Raw genomic sequence first — 20,078 nt, forward strand, 5'->3', positions numbered from 1 at the left:
TAAAAAGCAAGGAAAAAAGAAAAACTAATTCCTCTGCAGTCAGGAAGTCTTGACTTTTTTTTAAAAGCTGTTCTACACAACTACTTTTTTTTGTTGTGTCCTTGTTTACTTTAGTAGGTTTGAAACTGTAGAAACGTGGCATACAGGTAGATGACCTGCAAACAGCAACACTTGAATGTAAACTGAAATATAAGAGGATGTTAACTCTACGACTGTAGTTTCAGGTTCTTATATGCACATGCTATCTTCTCTTACGTAGGAGTCTTGCCTGTGCTTTTCAGTGAGGTTTAGACCTCATCATTCATACATAGGAAAGAATAAGAACACAAAAAAAATACTGAAGTGGACTTAATATAGTTTTTGCCATTTTAGTTACTTTTTTTTAAATTGACTCACTGTCAAGCAGGGATAAAAATTATAATCAGTTGTTGAAATCATATGCACTTTCCTCCTTCATAATTCATCTATTACTGCTTTAGATTTGAGAGTAGGTTGTTGCTTTTTGAATAGGACATGTTTGCAAGTTAGAGAGGGCAACTTTTTTCAAAGGTAACTACTCCAAAACTTTATAGGGTATGGCAAGCTGAACTTGTATTTAAGAAAAAAAAAAAAAAAAAGCAAAGAAAAGGTAGCAGAAAAGGGGGTGGAGGAAAGATGTCTAGTTTACCAGAATACTGTCATGCTTTCAAGTAGAGGGTAAGACAAGAGGTATAATACATGCAAAGTAATATGGAAATTTGCTGAAAACAAATTATTTTGGGGCATGCATATGATTTCTGTTGGAAGTGTCATACTGATATCCTTTTTAGGTTTTAATGCCTACCTTACCCAGAATGTTAAAACAAGTAAGAGCATGTGTGCATATCCTAACAATTTAGTGATTAAAAAGGACTTTTAAATGCTATTGTAGTTTGCATATTATACCCAGTGCAGGTAATCCTGTTTGCTGGATGCCGTGCAAGCTTGGGAAGAGAACAAAAGTTATCATGAAGCATTTCTACTCAAATGAATCAGGAAGAAGTGTACGTTTTTTTGGTAGTGTAGGACAGTTAAACCTAAGGTGTTGCCCATAAAACAGGATTCAAATTCACTTTCCAACGTTAGAATTTGTGTCTGTGAGCTCCTAGATTGTGTGAGCCTGTTTTGCAGGTGGGTTAAGCTGGAGGGAATTTCAGTTCAATTTTGAAAACTTATTTTAGTTTGAAACCAAAACCTAAATAAACGCTTCCGTTTTCTTTTAGCACTGAGATTTTTAGCAGTGGGGAACTTCTTGTCAAAGTGCTTAGTGCATACCTTGTAATGGAAATTGTGGGAGAATGTGAATAGAACAGAAATAGACCCAGCGTTTATCTGATAGTTCAACAAAAAGTAAATATTGAGATTTGTTTCTCTTCTTGTAATGGACTATTAAAGTGCAGCTGACTTGGGAATGGAAGGCTGAAGGGGACAATTTCCCCAAACAGTTGTGTAAAAAAGAAGAGTTTAGATGGGCCTGTTGCTCCCTTTCTCCTGTGTTCTAGCAAATTTAAAGCCTTAATAAAATGACTGAAAGAGTGAATAAACCAAAGTGTGCCCTAGGGAGACAGCAGGCAAGATCAGAGACATTTTTTTTCTACATCTCTGTTGTAGAAGGGAATGTACTACATGTAAATGCCTAGCTGAGTGGGGGAACAGACCATACTTAAGCTACAGAATTCTCACCCGGGAAAGATTTACTCAAACAGTAGTAAAACTATAAAGAAGGTGCTGTGCAGGCCCTTCTGAAGTTTGTTTTCTTGTTGAAGTACAGGTTGCCCATCATCTTTCCAGAGGGAGTAATATCTTGGGCTTTGGGGCAGTGGGAGCCCTTCCACCAGCCTCTGCTTTCCCCGCTCCCCCCAAACAAGCCTTCCTTTTCTTGTGAGATTTACCCTGCCTTGCTCAACACATACCTACAGAGCTCTGTTGCTTAATTGCTAGGCTAGAGGGTCCCAAGTGCTTTAGCTTCCCTTATAAAACAGGTCTTTTTTCTGTCCTCTATCTTCTGAGTTATCTTCTCTGCACCTGTTTCAGTTAAGTTGGTTTTGGGAAAGGCATATGGTTTTGTTTTGCTTTTGACTTTGGTAGCCACAACTATGTATATAAAACTACACATAGTGGCTTGCAAACACTTTATATAATTGATCGATCTGGTTGTCTACTAAAAATACCTTTTTATTGTGTGTGTGTGTGTAGAACTGCTGCAAAGGATCAGTATCAAATAGCAGTTAAAGGGACTGGTAGGATCCTGTGATCTTTTGATGCTCTGGCAGCTCCCCTTTGTCTCCTGTCATTGGGTCCTGGGTCATAGCAGAAATTGTTATTCATGATTGCCTTTCACTTTATATGTTTAAATTTCATTGCATTTGTGTTGCTCCAGCGAGCCCAAAAGACTGTCCAGCTTCTGAGAGATATTTTTTCAGGAACAGCAAATTCTCCAAACTTTGGTCTCCTGAAAGTTTGTATTGTTCTACCTGCTTTTTTTCTATGGTCACTATGTAACTTACTATGTATAGCCCCAGTGTCACAAAACCTAAGGAACCCAGGACCTTCTCTTAGTCTGGATATCTTATCTTTCTGTTGCTTGCCTTTAGACCACTGCTTTGTTCATCTTTAAAATGTTATATGTCTATAGCTTAAATATTATTCCATGACATATCACATCAGTTCTTACTTTAATTCAGGATTAAGTTCACTGTATTATCCTTTTTATAGGAATAAATTACACAGGTAAAATCACTTCTGCTTTGTCTTCATTTCACTGTTCAATTACATTTCTTTGATTTCTTTTGTCTTAATCATGATCATGCTTTTGCACTTTTAGTGCCAAGGTTGCTTTTCCTCCTCTCCCAAACTACTTCCTTTCCCCCTCCCTCTTGCACTGATTTTTGGCATGTCATTGTTGTGTCAATTATTCCAGTTTTGTGAAATAGAGATTATCCAGATCCCGTTTCTTTATTTTCACACTGTATGTGGCAATAACCATTATCCTGTTCTCATTTTCAGTGTGTCATTTTTTTATCTTTATTTAAGCAGAAGGCAAAAAAATTGTCTTGATCTTTGTTCTTGCTTATTTTTTCCTAAACATTCTCCTAAACCTCAGTGTGTAGGTAGTTATATTTCTCTCCCTCTTTTGAAGCTGCAGTACATAGTAACAGTGATGCCCTAGTATTTTTTTACGTGGTTCAGCTCAAGCAGGTTCCCAGTTGGTTTTATTCTTCTATTGGTGTCCTGTAACCTCTGAAACATGCTTTTCTTTCCACTTGTGGAAAAAACGTGCTTATTTTTAGCATTATAGGTCAGGTTTTTATTCATCCAGGTAGTCTAGATTCCTGAACAAATTTGTTCTTTAGCTTGGAAAAGAAACCAAATACCCTTTGACCTTCCCAGATTCCAAACTACTTGACTGTTTCCCTGGGAAATGATCAGAAATGGTCAGAATTGGCTTGTGATTGCTTGAGCTACTGGTCATCTCTCCTATCCAACAGCATGAACTGTCTCTTAAAGAGCATCCCTGTTGACCTGTGACTGATTATGACCATTAACCAAAGGAATCCTTCAGCTGTTATGTATATACCATTGCTAACATTCATGTTTGTTTGTTTGTTTGTTTTTTTAAGTCAAATGCTAGTTTCTCAGGTGTTCACACTTTCCATTGACATTTTATGAGAGGTCATCTGTGAACCTCAGTCTGTGTTCAGGTGTAAATATGGGTAGGATCCCAGTTGCTCTCCAAAGTGATAATTGGCAGAAGTCTGTTATGTTTCAGCTGTTCCATTTCTTAACCATTTAATTGGTGTGTTTCCTCATTCCTTTGTTGTTATTTTTTGTTGTCCAGCTTGAATGTCTTGCAGCCTTTGGTGCCTGTGTGGAAGTTGGTGTGCAGAGCACAGACATGGCCAGTGTGCTGCAGAGCAGCCTGTGTTCTGCAAGTCAGCCTGATCCTCCTTGGCAGTATAACACAGCAAACTCACTGATACGGTCAATTGCTCAGTCTTTCTGCACTGGTCTGGTTTGATGGATGGATGAATCCAGTGATGAAAACTGTGTGTTTAGGATTTCTCTTCCTTTTTTTTTTTCCTTCTCCCATGTTTACTATCCTACCTGGAAATTTTGGCCTTGATGTAAGTATTGGCCACATCTCAAAGACTGTTTCTTGTAATCTACTTCTTGTATTTCATAATGTAGCCAAGACTCATCTTTTGCAAGACTCATGCTTTTTCTTTTGAATCTCTTAATTGTCAACTGTGGTAGGACGCTCCAGTGCTAGCATGTGGAAAACAATGTATCATGCAAGAGAAATGTGTGGCCCAATTTATTTGTGTGTGCATGTTTGTAAAAAACAACCTTTTCTGCAGGAGACTGTTACTTTAGGACCAGACACTGCATCGGAGAGCTGAAATTGCTGGAAACATGTTTATAGGGGAAATTCTGGCAGGTTTTTAACTGCCATATGAGAAAAGTGGCTGTCTAAAAGCAAGAAGTTGTACAATTCTTTTTCCAGATGTGATCCCTTTACCTTTAGTTGCAATTTTAGTGTTTGAGAAGGTTTAGGAACAGAAAGACTTGTAGAAAAGGTCTGATCACACCCGTAATTGACTCAGGTTGTTTTCTAATTCCATGTGCACAGTAATGGTATCTGCTTAAAGGTGCATGTATTGTATATGCAAGAGTTAGTGGTGACTCTCTTCCAAAGTGGAATGATAGGTGTTAATTGTGATATGAAACTGTGTAAGTTTTGAAAGATTAAAATTTATTTTTATGTCTGGGTCTACTGTATTTATTGTACTGTTCAGAGTGCTCCCTTCATTTAATTGCCCAGACACTCTTCTGTGCTTGCTGGGATTTTGTGACTTTTTTCCCTGCCTCTTATTTTTTTTTCTTTCTTGGTTGTTTTTTTCCCCTTAATTTTTTATTTTGTTTGTTTGCTTTTTTTTTTTAGCTTTACTTAAGCTCCAGAAGGGGAAGAGATCATCTGGTCTGCTGATTGTGAGTCTGTAGGCTAGGGTATACAAAGGGTGAGGGGTTTTTTTCTATTTCTTCTGAGTTAATATTGAGGAGATGTGGGCAGAGGGAAAGCATTAGCAAGTAGTGATGCCTGACAGGATTTGATTATATTTGAAATAACTAATTACGATTTATGTTGTTTAGTTTTCAATGAGAAGAAAGTGGGACACATCCTACCTAACAATTTCTTTTAATACTCTACAATTTGTCTTTGCAGCATGTGCAATAACACTGTTCAGATTATTTTCTATGTGGAAAATTGTCAACTGTTGAGACTTCTTCCTAATATTGCCTGTAGATAGTCACATTCAAGTAGCCCCAGACATATTGTTACTGCTGCTCTCAACAGGAGAGCATGTTTTAATGTTAATGACATTGAATACAGGTAAGGATACTTAGTGATTTCAGAAGCGGCATGGTGAGACTCTGTTACTCTTTCTAGAGATCTACAGAGATGTTAGTGTAATGTCTCTTTGTCTGGTGACTCAGGCCAGAAAAAGGATATCAAAACTTCTGAACCCCAAACCAACTCAGTAGTAAATGTCATTTTGTCTTCTCACTTAAAGCAGTACTTCCTTTCCTGTTCTTTATGGTCACTGAACAGGAGACTGAACAGCATCTATTGTAGCTCAGTTGCATTCTATTGTAAGCGCTCTCTACCTTGGTACTAGATTTGTCCTTTATGCACCCTAAATGAGCTACTCTGAGAGGCCAGATTGGTACCTGGCTTTATAGGTCATAGATGCATGCTTGCTTACATACATACAAATTTCAAAGGCCACTTTTTTGTCCTCTATACAGGTGGGATCTTGTTTGCTCCTGTCACTAAGGAATCTGCTTACCCCTGTAAGCGGGTTATTTTTGAGTTGACTTCATATTGGGATCTGGAGAGTATTGCAAGCAGGTCGCGTTCTGTCAAGAAAGGGAGCCTTCGGTCTTTATTTGGGGAAGTGCAGATCTTGTTGAGTGTATTATTTGCTACTTGACAAAAGAAGGGCTGGTTGTCAGATCTGTCAACTCTCTGTTTTTAGACTAAGGAGAAGAGAGAAAAACAAGAAATAAGGATTTGAAATATGTTTTTTTAAATCTTTGGTATTCGGGGGTAGGTTCTTATCAAGGTCCTTTTGGAGAGTGGAGTAAAGTGTAAATTTTAAATCTGTTTTTTTTCTGTCCTTTTGATGGAACTGGAATTGTGTACATTATGAAGAATCCTGGCCTAAGGTTATTTGCTTCTAGGCAAAAATACTAAGAGAAACTTACTAGATTGAAAAATAAAAAATATCCTTTCATAATACATCTAAGCATCTCTTTTAGCATAATGAGAGTCTCAAAACAGTTCCTGTCATCAACAATCCATGCTTTAAATAGGCAAGAAAAGCAAAAACAGGATAAAAGGAAATATTTAAAGTAAATAAAGGTATTTTGTTGGCCATCTGTTCTCCCATCTTTGCCAGTATCCTCTAAACTTTATTTCCTGCTTGGTCCTTAATGTCAAATATGCCAATTTTACACCTTCTCTGTTCCTACACTTATGGAGTTAGCACTTTAGTGCATGTTGACAAAGAGAAACAAACAGTTTTAGTGTCATTGTTTAGAGGTAGTCCCTGGAGGAATTTGGAAACAGACCCTTTGTGCAAGTGCTGCTGGGAGTGTGGCTTCTCCATTCGTGGTGCTCCCAGGAGATCATTGTTGATTTGGAGAGACTGTTGGGCTGGTATGTGTCATGTCACACAGATGGACGTACACCAGCTCTGTGGTATGTGTCACAGAGCTGGAAGCGGCCCTTCTCTTGTTTTGGTTGGAAAAGCATTGCAGCCAAGGGGTTCACCTTAAGAAGGGCCTACTTCAGTGCAAGATTTGGGAAACAAAATACCGGCTGAAGTAAAGAAATCCATCCTATCACTAGGAGGATTTGCAAGGTGAAATGTGTTCATGTGTCTTGTGTTTTGGTTTTGACTTTGTGTGTCTGGAATACTATTGTGTCCCTTTGAATTGTTAGACATGGCTAATAAATCACTGCTTTGCTAAATTTTCCAGTGGATTGAAAATTTGACTCTTAATATGGAAAAACTGTGAGTTTGTTTTCACTGATATGCCTTACTGGCTTGTTTTTGTGATCTACAAAGGAATTATAAAACTGTAACGGCACAAAATTTTGGCTTACATCTAGAAGAATGAATAGCAGCAAAAAATACAGTCTTGTCTGGCTTGAACTGGAACTTTAGGAATTTTGCATTGACAATTCAGATGTGTGGATTTGCTATTACTGTGCAGTCCCTCCTAACCATGCTGGGAATAATCCAGCAATGTCAGCAATGCCTCAAGCAGGGCATGTGGTTACTTTTTTTATGAACCTAAAACTGTGTTTATCTCTGAGAAGGTTAGAAAGGCAAACTCATAGTTCTTCCTTATCAGTTCTGTGTTTTGAAATGACTTGGAAACACACCTGCCCATATATATGATTGCAGGTTATTTTTCAGAATGGTACATGCTTCAGTCCTTTCTGATACAGACAGTTGCAATTCAGACAGGTTAAATAGAAAAGAGTTTTAAAGGATTTCTGCTTAATGCTCCAATGCAATTAAATCCTGGCTCTGTTTGTAGAAGATACGATCAGCATGCATTGGAACAATTGGTATGGCCCATAAAAATAAGGGGCTTTGTTCGTTTTTGTTGTGAGTGCTCAAGTAAGCCAAAGTGAAGTGAGCATTACCAAGAGCTGCATATCCAGGGACTGAACTCTGGTTCTGAACTCCTCCTGGTAGAGGAGGTCTTGTACAGCTCCAGATGTGGGGTTTTTTACATTATCAGCTCTATTGCTAATGAGTATGACTTCACTGGGAATATTTCAAGAGTTTGGTTTTCTTTAAAGCCACTCTTGAGGAAGCTGTGAAGTATAAGAAAGAGAATTTCTGAGTTTGTTTAATAAAATTGGAAATTTAACAGCCTCAAAGTTGCGAAAGGAAAAAGCGTGAAAATCAGACACAGCTGAGGTGCAGTGTTTAGGGGGGTAAAAAATAATCCTGAATTAACTGATACAAGAACAAAAACACATTGCCCTCCTCCCTACAAGTCACATTCTGAGATTGGCCTTCTATTTAAGATCTGCTTCACAAATTACAAAAACTTGGATGTGGCAGATACTTTTCATATAACATAGTTTAAATAAAGATAGTTAATTTAAACTGAGACTGTGTCTAGCTTTCCTGTTCAAACTGTGTCTCCCTGAACAGATCCTGCTTTCTAGTGGCTGTGCCCAGCAGACAACCTCACTCACCTATGGGAGGCTTCACTCTCCTCTGGTTACCCCATACATTGAAAAATATTTTTGCAGTTATAGAATAACTTCCACCACCACCTCTCAATAGAGGGTTGATACTCCTCCTCTACCCATTCTCTTGTTAACATCAGATAATTTTGAAAGCTAATCCAGAGTACCAGATGCATCAGTGTTTTATGTTGGCTGTGTTCAATTCAGGTGACCTTGAAACACTGATTCTCTTGTATCGCTTCCATATTTTCTGAAGCCAGGAGAAGGCTTTGAATCAGTTCATGCTCTTTGTAGGATGCTGGACCAGCTTGCTTGTACTTAGGTTAGATCATAAAGAAAGCAAAGGCAATGGAACATTTTAAAAAAAAATTAAAAGTGGAATGCCTTGCTTAGGGAGTTAGTTTATATTGTTCCATAACATGAGGGATAGTATCTACAACAGTACTAGGGCAGCAACCCATAGGGGGAAAAGATGACTATCTGTTATTACCTACAAAGTTTTTTTTTTCAGGCTACAATTATACAATCTTACTTTTTCTGTTTAAGGTAGAACTTATACATAAATGACAAATCAGTGCAATTTTCTGTCTAAGGAAAATGTCTGGTAGTAACTAGTGTTTCAGATTTTAATAATGGACTAGTTTTCAATTTTACAGTCTGTTGTACTGTACTTCTAAAGCAGTTTTTTTTCTTTGTAATTCTGTTAAGTCAGCATATTATTGTTTTTCTCATCTTTAAGAATTTATTAAACTGTTTTTTTTCCTAGCAAAACAAGTATGGGAAATCAAAGTACTTGAATAATTTGCAAAAGCAATTTTTTAACTGATAGCATAGCAATATTAGTAGCCATTATTTTTACAAAAGTAGCTCTGATAGTAATTGGGAACATAATACTATATAAGAAACAATGACAGTATCATATAATATTTAACATAGCCCAAGTTGTCCAAAAGCTATTAGGGTATAGTTTTATTAAAATGTTTTTCAAAAGACTTTTGTATCCACGCAGTTACCTTGTGTTAATAACCTGTTGGAATTGCCATGTTATGTTAAATTGTATCAGAGTATAAGGTGTAATAGTCTGGAGGTTAATCCTGGTTCCCTTTTCAGTCAGTGAAGTTTCTCCCTGTTGTTTAGCCTGTCCATCACTTAGGAGGTGGTCTGTGTTCAGAGCTGTGTCCCCTTTCTGCCTGGTGCTGCAGCTTCCAGGCAGGCTCTTCCCTGCTAAATTGTGCCGCAGGATCTAAAGCTTCCTTACTAAATCGAATCTTCCAACGGTGAATCTAGTTTATACTGCTAATTTGCTAATGATCTAAACCAAACTCCTGACTCAAGAGGTTTGTGCCAAGTATGTGCTGTTTCCACTCTAATCCTTTTACTAAAGAGTGGTACCTTGAAAGCAGTTATCTGCAAGCGTTTTCTGGCATGTTTTCAGGAATGGTCGGCTTCATTTCCACAGCTGCTGCCTGTCTCTGTCCTGTCTGTAGAAAAGTGGACCTATGCTGAAAAGCCACTGTGCTCTCCCCACCTGCATCGAGATGCTCTGCACCACATATGTGTGCGTGTGGTACAGACAGCCCAAGGTATTGCTTTGGGTAATGTGTTTTTGCAGACTGGAGGACTTCACTGAAATAAATAGCTATTAAATATTTAAAAATTATTACCACTGTAAATTAATGCAATTTTTATAAAAAAATAAAAGCTTTTTTTTATGTAGCACAAATGCTTATCCTGTGTTGGTGTTTACACATGATGCCCTTGCTGGATGGTCAGATGCAGCCTGCCTCCAGACCATTTTGTATGGCTCTTGGGATGGGTGATTAAGTTTGGATTACAAATTCAGTTTACTGTGTTCCTTCTAATGTATATCCTGCCTAAGAATAGCAACTGATTTATAAATGAGAAAAGGAAGGAGACAATGCAAATAAGCCGCGTTCTCTCATGTCCGTTTTAATGCCACAGACCTGATTTCATCAGGGAAAACAGCAAGATGCTTCCTCCAAATTGTTGTTTAATTTAATCCTCTTCTTTCCACTTCTGCCCACGTCCCTCCAATGCCCATATGCTCCATGTGTTTTGAGGATGCTGCAAGAACAAACTGATTTCCTCTGATTGTGGGTATGCTTGAAAACCTGTAATTTGCCTTAATGGAAGGTAGTGCTGACCTCTTTACTGCGATGAAGCAGATAAAATCAGTTGCCTGATTATGCATCAAATGAGTTGCTCATTAAATTAGATAATTCTCCTGTGGTGAAACAAAATAAGTGATTTGAATTCTTGAATTCTGTCAAGAGACTAGCAAAGAAAAATAGTAAGGTATAAATCCTCTGTTACGAAATTCTTGAAAGATACGAAGTATAGTCATCTGCAGTCCACAACTGCTCTCTCTTGACTTCATTTTGAAGGAGCTGGGGGGAACTGTCTCCTTGTGAGCCACCTTGTAGGGTGATAGATGCTTCAATAAGGTGGTTTTGAGGGTTACTTTTGCAATACAAATGTGTCTATGTTAAAATCCTGGCAATTTTAGTGTAGGAAAGCTGCACAAGTGCCTTGCAACAACTACAGTAATATAATTTTCCACTTTATTTTCATATGGAGTGGCAGAATATTGAGCAATTTGACAGAATAGTGGAAAATTGTATACTTGATGGGGATGAAGACTCTTAAGCTTGCTTCAAATCTCTTACATTGCAAGTGGGATGCATCCTCAAATGATGCCTAAACAAGCACGCAACATTTAGCGAAAACTTCAGAAATAGGGACTAGAATTTTCTTGGTATTTAAGCTGGTCTTCTTGCTACTTAATACCATTCCTTTTGTTCTGATGTCCTGCAGTATAATTTGGTAGTGCATGCTTTCTTGTAGAAGACTTTATATATATTGAAAATAAAAACAAACAAGCAAACCATGTATTCATGCTGTAAATACAGCCCATGGAGAAATAAAATAAAATATCCAGCATTGCAAGTTTGTAACTTTCAAGCAGATTTTGCTGTGGGCTCTGTTAAGATAGTAAGTCACTAGCACTTGGTTGAAGGAAATAGCTGAGTCTTCCTGTTTATAGAGGTAGCAGGCGAAACACTTCACCTAAATAAAACTTACACTGAAATTGTAGCATTGCCTGTTGCTCACTGTCCTGTGAGCTCCTGTGGTGATTATAGACTTACAAATAAATAAGTTACTTTACTGTTTGTCTTCTGAAGCTTTGTTTTGACTAAAACTTCTTAAACATGCAATAATTTCTTTTGGCTTGAGAATAGAAAAAGAAGGAATGTAGATTTTTTTAGGGAACTTGTATACTGGACTGAATATTTCAGTGGTTAGATGTAACTTATGATATGTGTGATTAAAAAAAAATTCTAACTAATTTTGATCACTTTACTGAGATTCGGACATCTTCTGTGTCTCAAGACTGTCCTGAGATCAATCAAGTGTTGCTTCCTTTAAAAATTTGGAATACTTAGGAACATCATAGACCGTAAATGTAACAATACTTTATTATGTCCATACTTTAAAATCTGTGTAGCCATGTGCTTTTAACAGTTTTATAATTCTCCATTTGTCTTTGTGGAGTGCTTTAAAAATGGTACAAGGTGATATGAGAAAAAGTGTTTACAGTCCATTTCATAGGTAACATGTATTTCAAATGGGAGTTATATGTTCAGGTTGTCTGCAGGTTAGAAGTTAGTGTTAAAAAAGAAACACACACATACAAAAATCCTCAAAAGTTGCTATGTGTAAAGATGTTTGTCAAGTGTCTACCCAGAAATCCTGTGGTGGAATTGTGCTCATTACTCCTCTATGAGGAAAGGCTAAGTGATTTGAGTTTGTTCAGCCTGGAGAAGAGAAGGCTTCGGGATGACCTTATTGCTGGGACTTCTTACAATAGTATGTAGTGACAGGACAAGGAGGAATGGATTCAATCTGAGAGTAGTTTTAGATTAGATATTAGGAAAAAATTCTGTGAGGATGGTGAGTCACTGAAACAGGTTACCCAGAGAATTTATGGATCCCCCATCCCTGGAAGTGTTCAAGGCATGGTTAGATGGAGCTCTGAGCAACCTGGTCTAGTGGAAGGTTCTCTGTCCCTGGCAGGGGCTTAAAACTAGGTGAACTTAATGGTTTTTTTCCAATCTAGGCCATTCTGTGATTTGTTGTGTAAACTTGGCATGTAAGCAGCTAGTTACATGAAACCTGCTAACTTCTCACCCACACATATTAAGAAAAATACAAATGCTGCCATAGTCTGTATTTCAAACAAAAAAAAAAAAGGGGGGGAACCACACAAAAATATTTTTTATTATTTTAGTTTACTTTGTATGCAAATATATAGAGACTATTCCTTATCCTAAGCCATTGGGAGCTTAGAGCAGTCCGTACTGTTGTCCTGTTTGCTAGTGAAGAAGTTACTTTTAGTTATTACTATTTTTACTATTAGTTATTATTATTATTACTATTATTATTACTTTAGTCCATCACTCCTGTTATTTTACTCACTTAGCTCATGGAGTTCATCCTTCTCAAAGAATAGATAGGTAAACTCTTAATTTGAGTCTTGATTAAATTCCTTTAAAAGTTGTGACTTCAGTATGTTTTGGATTATTCTCTTGTTTTCCAGCTGTTATTACCTGAAGGTAACTAGGTAGATCTGGAGTACAGAAGCTTCTTGTGGTGAAGTGAGGACATAATGAACTTGATCGCATGCTGCCATAACCACCTCCACCTCTTAGGGCTGGTGGTTCCACCGTGTGTGGAGGAGTGTCTTAGGTAATATGATACCATCAAATTCCTCCTGCTTTTGACCTTTAGTCAGCCTCTGAATCTTTGTTAAGATGGATTTTTGGAAAATACAACTGCATTTCTTAAAGCCACCAGGGACCTTCTCCATTTTTCTTTTGTGGTGTTTTCCCCCTGTAGCATGATGTGTCTTTGTCTTCACCACAGCTATTTAGTCTGTCTGTTCAATTAGACTCTACTGCTGCACACCACAGTTTCCTCTCTCTCTTTCTCCCTTTTTCAATTTAGCCTTTTTGTTCTTTGCTTTGGCCTTTAGCTGTCATAACAGGATTTATGATCCAGAGGAAGAAATTATTTTCCTCACCTACAGAATGTTTTTTTTCTGGCAATATCAACAGACATTTCTGTAGTAAAAAGTTGACCTTGGTCTCGACTCTTGTGAAAGGGATACTAGTTAAAATGGTAGGTTGCTTGTGTCTTACTGTCCTTTGGTTATTCTCTAGAGAGGCTGGCAAAGGTGTTTTTTTGTAATATTACTATTCCTACAGGTAGAATAAATGGGAAATCAATACCTAATTTTATGTCAATAATGTTACTCAGGCTTTCAAGTAAGCATGACTTCTAGTCTGGCAGATTTAATTTGTTGACTTAGTTGAAAGATCTCCTTTGACATCTCTGTGTGAACCAAGCTGAATCTTTCTAATGACAATTTTTTATCAAACAATTCATGCAAATAATGTGGCTTGTTTTTTCTATTTTATATTCACCAATTTTTATAATACTGAGAATATTACTGAAAAACAAGGGAAGTAAACAGCATTTCCATATTTGTCTTTTTTTTAAAAAAACAAATGTGTATCTTGTATGTTTTTCCAACAGCATAGGTCCTAAGCCCTACATTAGGATTTCACAATAGTTCAATCCTATATTTGTAAATAATTATTGTGACCCATTTTCTTGAGAGTACAAAAATCTGTTGTCAACTAAATTTAAAGGAATGACATGGATATAAAACAGTCTCTACAGATTCTTTAAACCACTTCGTTTAGTAGTCTGTGCCATCAGAAGGGTAATTAATTTATGGACTGTACAGCTGTTATATATAATATGTCAAAACTGTGTGGCTGTAAATGATCTTTTGATAAGGTCAAACTCTGAAGTGGTGTAATAGTCTAAGGTCTGACACCTACATCACATTTGCGTGTATTAGGTAATATTTAAATCAGAGATAGTGAGTTTATGCTGGGTGGTCACAAATGGACCACCTCAGGTGAAAGATTTGTTATGCTGGCGTATGCAGAAGTCAGAAGGTGTTCCTAGGCACTTAGACTAAGCCAGACTAGCATCTGCGGATTTTATTCCTCATTTACATGTTTTGCTCTACATCTGAGCCACCCTTTGAGATGAAGTGGGGTGATCACAGTGCAATCCCACATCATCCCAGTAGGTCGCTGAGCTGGTCACCCACTGTGAAAACTCTCTGTGCATCCAGAAGTCTTGTGCTGGACATCCTCAATAAGAATGTGTGTGTGAATGACTGCACTTTTGTGTGGTGGTGTTTTCATCAAGGCTTTTCTAATTCCTCAGTATCTCAAAGTGGATAGTAAAGGAGACTTGTGTTGGTCTCTGTCTTAAATAGTGCACTCTATCAAATTCTGTTGAGTTTTTTGCTCTTCTTTTTTTTTTTTTTTACTTTTAAAAGTAGAAAAAATAGTCACCACTGCAGCAATGCGTTAATGGAAACAGCCAACATTTAGAGATTTGTTGACATGCAAGAATGACATTTAATAATTTTTTGAAAGAATACGCAACTCTTAAGCAGTGTCATATTTCTAGAACTAGATGCTTTATTTTGAAAGTACTTTGTTAGAAAACAGTTTTGTAGTTGGCCTCTCTGCCTGTGTTTCCCTTCTGCATGGCAAAAGCAATATTTTTCTTTCTGTTGGCATGAACTAAATGATTAGACAGCAGTCACTTCACCATAGCTAGTCCATAACCAAGTTTTGGTATGACTAAGATTACCAGTTAGTTGTCATTATTAATAATCTGTCTTTTGCTGAGCACTTTCAGAAGATGGGAATGCTTCATATTTAACAACCTTGTACAATATACCTGTAGTTTTAAAAATATCACTTATGCAAAACTTGTGCATTTGAAGCTGTGTAGGTTCTTGACCAGAGACAAAACTGATTATCTCCATAAAAATACAGACTGTGTCTGACAAGGATGCCACTGTTCAGACTCTTCCCTTTCTTATGGACAGGATTGCATGTTTTCATGGGCCACCACCTGGGTTATGTGGTCTGGACTGCGGTCTGGAACACATGCTCAACATAAAATTTGCAGGAGAAACCCTTTTGTGGCTGTGTTTTAGATTTAATGCATTTTCATCTTGTTTGCTGGATAGGCAGGAAGGCAGCTGCAAGCAGTCTGCTGTGCAAGTGCTCCAGGCAGGCAGCGGAAAGCATGCTACAGCTGTGGTTTGATGTTATGCTCAGTGAAATACCAGCCTTACACATTGCCACCCTTCCTACTCTCCACATCAGCCTGCTGCCACCTCCGTTGTGTTGGTGCAGCTGCTTCAGCAGAAAACCCACCTGACAAAAATAGGCATTCATGTGGTTATTCTTAAAAATATGCATGTACATTTGGAGGACTTTGTATTGTTTGTAGGGGGTTTTTTTCAAGTTAGGCAGTGTGTGTTTAGAAAACAAATAAAACAAATTTCCCCATTTAGATCCCTTTCCTAGGCTGGTTGAGCTAGGTTTTAGTATGGTTTAGTTGTGGAGGACAGCCTCGGGACAATCTTTAAGATCCAATATTCACCTGTTGTTTATCATGTTTTCTGCATGCTGTCTCCTTTTGAGAAAAATGCCATAGGATGAAGGAGCTCAGTTTAGCCTAGGAGCAGGATGTTAAGAGAAGGGCCTCTGGCACCATTGTGTGCTCTCTGCTGCATCCTACCCTGGCACTGCTCGCTTGGGGACTTCACTTTCTTCTGTATCAGTTCTTATTTTGCTCAGTTTTCTGGCAATGAAATGTGATTTACAAGTGTAGCTGTTTCAAAATCACATTAAGTCATCCATGGACAGACCTGCTGTTGACAGGCTCGATTCCCACCACTCTTTCCAGAGGGTACTGGAAAGAGTGTCTCCTCCCTGCTGCTTCAGGGTTCATTGTGCCATACACTGTATGAGTGGGCTGGTAAGTTTTCCTGTTTTGATGTTGAAGAGTTAGGTTTCAGGTTGTTCAGTCTCCCAGTGTGCTTCCTTGTGCAGCCCCATGAGCTGTGTTGACAGGAGCAGGATGAGAATGGGAAGGATGCAGGAGAAGGGCAGGGATGCTTATTTTAGCAGTAGTGCTCCCATATGCCAGTTGTGACCTTAATTGTAGGCAAAGGTCCTGCCTTCTGTCACTCTCGGTATTAATGCTTGAGAGAATGGGACTTTCCTAGGGTTTATTACAGTGCCAGCACCTGGAGTGAAGAGGAGTGAGCAGTGACTGCCACATTCCACAGGTGTTAATGGGAGCACTGAATCCTGCGAGACTGTCCTTGTCCTCCATAGCTCACTAACCTCTGTACACCTTGCAAGTCCTGCTGGAAACAGGCTCAAAGCAATGAGCATCCTTAACAGAAGCATGTCTTTTAAAACTGTTTGATTACTTTGTCTCATCTGATTAAATGGTTTTGGTCTGTTGTGCTAGCTTGGTGATAACACATAAAACATCATTTTAAAACCAAACTGAAAGAATTTCCCCCCGCCCTACAGAAAATGTATTAAAAGGCTTCAGGTCTTCAAGAATTGGGTAGTTTAAATTAAAGAAATCATTGTTATTCTCTCTTTTCCATGGGGCAGAGCTAGTGGATACAGCTGCTGAAAGGTGATACTGTTTGGTGGTGAGGTTAATTGCCAATTCGAAAAGAAACATTGCTACAGTTTCTTTTCAGAAAGAAGAAAGCAAAATAATTGAAGGATTGTTTGCCAGTGGAAACATGATTGATTTTATACATATGAGGAACAAAATTAACTGATGCTGCCCTCTTGCAGTTCAACAAGAAGATGGTCATTAAACTAGTCTCACTGTAGTTACACTTTGTGATATTTAGGTACAGCTACAGGTGTTCTGAAGAAAAGGTGTATAGAGAGAGTCTCCAGTAATCTTTTGGATGGAAGATAACTGTGATTGCCTTGTGCAGCAGTTCTTGAATCTGAAGTCTCTTAAATCTGAAGGAAATTGAGAAACTCTAGTTCTGTGGAAACCAATTCCCAAATTTTATGTAATGGCAGGTATTTTCTTAGGAGCAGTATTACTTGTCAAGGAAGCTCAATAAATAATCTTCTTTGTTTTTTAAGTACTAAAGATGTCCTGGGAACAAGGTGTCTGTTCTGCAATCTGTGCAACTGGCGACATGATGGCTTTGGTGGGGGCCCCCCTAGTTTCCTTAGCTAGCTCTGGGTTGACTGGAAAGCAGTTTTGGGGGTATGGGGCAGAGGACCTGCTTCTTCCTCCTCTTCACATGGAAGTGATGACTCCAAAAACTTCATGCCTTCCTGTGGCCCTCTTCAAAAGCTGGAGGAGCCATTTGCTCCCGCCTCTGAAGAAAAGGTGCATTGGAGTATGTTTTGGCTCATGAAAAACTGAAGTGTTTCTAACATTATTCTTTTTGTAGATTCAGAATCTGACTGGTGCTGCTGCAGTCTTTGAGACATCCACTGTATTTACCAGATGTGTAGTGTTCCTAAATATCCATATATTGGGGGTAAACAAACAATGAATGAATCTGTATTTATATGCAGTGTGTGGAGCTCTGTTCCTGATCTTTAACATACTTTGCTGTGTTAAATTAAAATGTTACGTTTTTGCGTGGTGTAACAACATACTTTGCACTGCTAATAATCTGAGAAGTTTTTTTCCTATTGTGTATGTGTTTTATTTTGGTCTATGCCATATTTTAAGTATTTTTTCATCATTTTTGCCTATCTAAAATTCTTAAGAAGGGCACCTCCTCATCTCCCACCACCCATGTTAAGTAACAGCAGGGAACAGGGGCCTGAGATGGTGTTTAAGCTTGCAAAGTTTAAAGGTAGATGGATGTTGAAGACTGTCAGATTGCTTAGAAGGACAGGTATGGTACAGAGATAGAGGAGTGTAAAATCCTAATGAGGAGTTATGTTTTTAATGAGGAATTTAAAGGCAAGTCAATGAATTTTGATCAAAGTCCTCAGCCCAGCAGGGAACAGGTGATGGGTGGGTTGACACAGCTTCTGCTATTTTCAGGGAGAGCTGTGCCTTCTGAAATCTTATTTCAAAAGTTAGAGTTCAGAGGATTATTATGGTAGTGCTCTAACATTTGCTTTGGTTTCTTCTGCCTCACTCTGTATGCTCTTGATTCGGTAGGAATTAATCTCTGTTTAAAATACCACTGTAATGAAACTTCTGTGCTGAGGAAATCCTTTAGTTTTAAAACTAAAAATTAGGGTCATAGATACCCAGAAATAACACTGTTTCATACCTATTTTACAATAGGAGATCCTAACTTTTTAAATACAGAGTGTTTAACTTACTTTAAAATTGATATGTTCAAGAAAAATGTTTTGGTGTGAACTACATTGGATGTTTCTTGCCAGTTGTACGTAATCTGTGTCATTGTTCAGAGCAGTAATGGCCACTTAAGATTGCAAATCAAGCCTCTTTCTGCTCAGTGCTGGTTTTACCAGCACATAAAATATCTGTTTGGCCTCATGGAGCATTTTTGCCTACAATTTTTTCCGAGGCTTCATAGTTGTATTGGGAAGGATGTTGAATTTGAAAGGATACCGAAGTGTGCGTTAAATTATTCTGTCTGCCCAACCCACCCAAGATAAGGCTCAGTGTTTCATCCTGCAATTAAAATTGTTTAATGACGTGATGCAACATAGTGGTTGGGACAAGTTGGAAAGATGGGTTCTTGGTCAATCCTAGTGCCACAGCTGTGTGTTGAGGCCCATGTCTTCATTAGGGCCCTTCCTTAATTGTGTGCCCTTGCCTTTTACCATTTTCATCTTCCACTATTCAGTTTCCCAGTCCTTTCCTGATATTAATCACAGTAGTTGTCTGGCTGGCTTCATGCTGCAGAGCTGTGTTCAGCTGACTGCCTTCTCTTTTTTTAGATCACTGCAGAGGTCAATTCCTCCAGTCTGTCAGGAGCTGCCTGAAAAGAAGTATACTACTGTAGTTATGTAGATTGATAATTTTGGGGAAAACACACAAACCCCACTGTGTGCTGTCTAAATTATATGTTGTTATGAACCTATGAACATTCTCAGCAACTGTTTGTAATGGTGGAAAAAAACTGCTGCCCTCATTTTTTGAATGGAGACATGGATTTCCCCCTTTTTTTTTTTACTATCCCACTGTTGTCTGGAAATTAAAACTTTAATCCAGACTTACTTAATATGCTTGCAAAGCTTGAAAATAATAAACTATTTCAAGTATGATAGAAGAGGCAAAATACATGCAGTACATATTCACAAATAGTTTTGTTTTGACATTTATCTTGCTGTAGTCATTCTGCCAATTGGCTTCAGGCACGGCTACCAAAAGAATGAACACATGTTGCATTCATTAGTTCTCATCTGGCTGTGCTTTGTCTTGCAAGACAGACAAAATCATGATCACATTAAATAGATTGTAATGCGTTTGTAATACGAGTTCCCTTCTGCTGAACAGAACGATAACTTTGCAAAACTGCTGCTTTTAAGCCATGATATTTTGCTTAGTTTTCATATAATGGATTTGAGTATATTGCCAGTGATGTCATTGCTCTTTCGTCTCGAAAGATGTCATGTGAAAAATATTCCAATATAATCGAGAGCAAACAACCACCCCCTTCCTCTCTCCCCCCTCCCCGTGTGAACCTCTCGTGTCACGTTGCTCTGTGACTGACGATAGATCTGGGGTGTTTCTGACAGATAGACAGACATGCTTTGGAACGATAATGGTTTATCTGAATAGGCCGAGTATAAAAATCGTATTCATTAGTCATTTGTGGTAGTTCTTTATG

General features: G+C 38.1%; 1 protein-coding gene across 1 annotated transcript in view; it reads left to right on the forward strand.

Moving 5' to 3' along the window:
* The window catches only part of EML4 (EMAP like 4), a 149,996-nt gene that overhangs the window by 40,887 nt on the left and 89,031 nt on the right, over positions 1 to 20,078 (forward strand). The window lies entirely within an intron of this gene.

Source organism: Corapipo altera, unplaced genomic scaffold (genome assembly GCF_003945725.1).
Source record: "Corapipo altera isolate COAL_440 unplaced genomic scaffold, ASM394572v1 48b, whole genome shotgun sequence".
NCBI lineage: Eukaryota > Metazoa > Chordata > Aves > Passeriformes > Pipridae > Corapipo > Corapipo altera.